Raw genomic sequence first — 3,152 nt, 5'->3', positions numbered from 1 at the left:
TATATAAGGGAATTTTTTTCAATTAAAGTGACAATCGAAACGGGATTATTTATATTAAGAAATTCAGAGTCGCCACTTGGGATAATTTAGGGTGTCCCCAGTCACCGGTTCAAATCCCGAATCGAGAAAATGATTGACTCTATTTTAATTTCCTTTTCTTCTCCTTTTTTCTCTTTTTTTTTGAAATAAAAATAAACCAATACTAATTCCTAAATTAAATTAATCCTAACAACTTAAATTAATTAATTACCACAATTAATTAAAAACCAAATCAAAGGGAACTACAAAAATTCGAAGCTAAAATTAAAAGTGAAAATAAATTTTTTATTTTTTATTTTTCCATTTTTATAAAAAACTAATTTGCTAATTAGTCTAACAAATGTAAAATTAAATCCTAAATGCAAATGCAACGTATTTTTCTATTTTTCACTAATTAAATAAAATAAACATGCACAGACAAATGTAAACAATAACAAAATGCTACAAAAATTCACGAAATTGCAAGCAGTGGAAAAATTATTTCGCTTTGAATTTTTGGGAGTGATTCATATTTAGGCAAAAATCACGTGCTCACATCGGCGAAAGAGAAAATCCATATAGGTGATACCTACTAATTGGCAATATGCTTTAGATATGGTAGAAAAATTCTATTATTATTATTGTTGTTGTTGTTGTAAATGAAAGGAATGAGGATTCATATTTTTTACCCAACCTTATTTTTATAGGAGAGTTCTTGAAGCCTTAAAGTCGGTGGAATAGGCCCCTAAGTAGGTGGGGCATTGGGCAGCCCCTATTGCCCAAGGGCATGGCCACGCTAGGCCATTCTAGAACCTTCTATTGAATGCTAGCTTCTTGTAGCTTGTATGACAGCCCATTTGGCCAACCTAGGCAGCTTCCTAGGACTCTCTGGAGTCCTCTAAGATGCCACCACTCCTTTGTGCTTCCATGGAGCTTCCACCAACATAGTCGGGATTGAGGTATAATTACTGTTTGTTGTTGTAGTTGTAGTATTACTGTATTCTTGTGGAAACATGACAAGTGGAGCTTCTATGATCATGTATTTATCGAATCAACTATTGTAAATGTAGCTAGTGATGAAAGGCCTAATCCGTAATCATGGACATATGATAAATGTTTTTTATTTCTTCCACCTTCCATTGATAGTGAAATTAATAGTTGGTTGTCAAACAGTATCAAGATTACTCTTATTTTGACAATATTATTAAAGCTAGAATAATTCAAAGAAAAGTTGATATGTGCTTTATTTCCTTTGGTTAATATTCAACTTAGTCAAATATGTTTGGTAAATTTGGATATGTTGACATCAAGCCTAGCACCCACAATATATTTCTATATATATCACTATGAAAGCACTCTTTATTTGTGTGGTAGCCTGCATTTCCAAGTAGAACAAACTATTCTTGAAAGAATCATAAAAGCATAAGAGATGGCAGCCATAGTGGAGATCATATCCAAAGAAATGATCAAACCATCATCTCCAACAACTTGTACCCTTAAAACCCACAAACTATCACTTCTCGATCAAATTTCACCCCCAGTTTTCATCCCTCTAATTTTCTTCTACCAAGATGAACTTGGAAATATCAATCGTTCAAGAAATATACAGATCCTGAAGAAATCTCTATCCGATGCTTTAACGCGATTCTACCCATTGGCCGGAAGGTTCAATGATAACAATTTTATTGATTGCAATGATGCTGGAGCCGAGTTTATTGAAGCTCAAGTTCATGGTTACCTTTCACAAGTTATAGAAACTCCAAAAACGGAAGAAGTAAGAGAATTTCTCCCAAGAGAAGCATGTGAGGTAGAGAATAATGATGTTCTTCTAGCAGTCCAAGTTAATATATTTAATTGTGGAGGAATTGCCATTGGTGTGTGCATGTCTCACAAAGTTGGTGACGGTTCGTCCATAGTAACGTTCATCAATGCATGGGCAGCCATTGCTCGGGGAAATCACACTGGAATTGCGCAACCTAATTTTCACCTGTCAAGTATTTTTCCACCATTAGACTTGTCTAAGTCAAGTTTCAAACCATCTATCGGAATAAAGAACGATAAATTTCTGTCAAGAAGATTTGTTTTTAATAAGGAAAAGCTTGATGCAATCAAGAAGTCGGCTTCAGGATCATAAGTGAAGGATCCCACTCGCGTGGAAGCTCTCTCGGCCTTTTTATGGAAGAACTTAATGAAAGTTTCAAAGTTGAACAGAGACTCTACAAAGATGTTTGCCGCGGTGCATGCAGTGAATATAAGATCGCGAATGAATCCAACCCTATCAGACAACTCCTTTGGGAACCTTTGGACAACTGCACCAGCATTCTTAAGTCCAAAAAGTGAAGAAATATTCGGAATTGATGATTTGTTATACCACTTGAGAAGTGCAATAAAAAAATTAACAGTGACTATACTGAGATATTACAAAACGGGGAAGAGTTTTTGAAACATATAAGTAAATTTGCAGAGCTATTCTCGAAGGAGGAAGTTGAGTTTTATAATTTTAGCAGTTGGTGTAGATTTCCTGTGTATGAAGTGGATTTTGGATGGGGAAAGCCAGTATGGGTATGTACTACAACTTTTCCTTTTAAGAATGTGGTCATCTTTATGGGTACAAAATGTGGGGAGGGAATAGAGACATGGGTTAACATGCTCGAGGATGATGACTTTTTTGAAATTTCGACATGATCATTTAGCCACTGTTGCACCAACCATGATTTGTCACCGCATTTTATTGCTTATTGTTTTAGATGATTAAACTAGGTGTGAAAGAATAAGGATATAATAAAGTGTGGACTTCCACTGTCTATGTTCGTTTTTTTTCCTAGAAAATAATTATGTACATACAATATTCTTTCTGTTTTTAAAATTGAGTGTGTTTAGTATTATGGAAAATATTTTCCTTGGATTTACCTAAAAATAATTGAGTTTTTTATTTTTTCGGTGCTTGGTAAGGTAGCGCAGAAAATATTTTTGAGATATAATTTAGGCAAACACTATATGAAAATAGATAAAGGCAAAGAGGGTAATCGGTAAGGGTCTAAGGGCCGAAGTAATGATGGCGATATTGGGGGAGAGAGGGGTGGTTGTGGGGGTGGGGTGGGGATGGGTAATGAAGATTGAGGTAGGGTGAGGTA

General features: G+C 35.0%; 1 pseudogene; it reads left to right on the top strand.

Moving 5' to 3' along the window:
• The first annotated feature begins 1,282 nt into the window (after positions 1-1,282).
• Positions 1,283-2,817, top strand: LOC107822170 (stemmadenine O-acetyltransferase-like; annotated as a pseudogene).
• Positions 2,818-3,152: the final 335 nt, after the last annotated feature.

Source organism: Nicotiana tabacum, chromosome 20 (genome assembly GCF_000715075.1).
Source record: "Nicotiana tabacum cultivar K326 chromosome 20, ASM71507v2, whole genome shotgun sequence".
Taxonomy (NCBI): domain Eukaryota; kingdom Viridiplantae; phylum Streptophyta; class Magnoliopsida; order Solanales; family Solanaceae; genus Nicotiana; species Nicotiana tabacum.
Note: the sequence above shows the minus strand (reverse complement) of the source record. Positions and strands in the feature narration are given on the sequence as shown.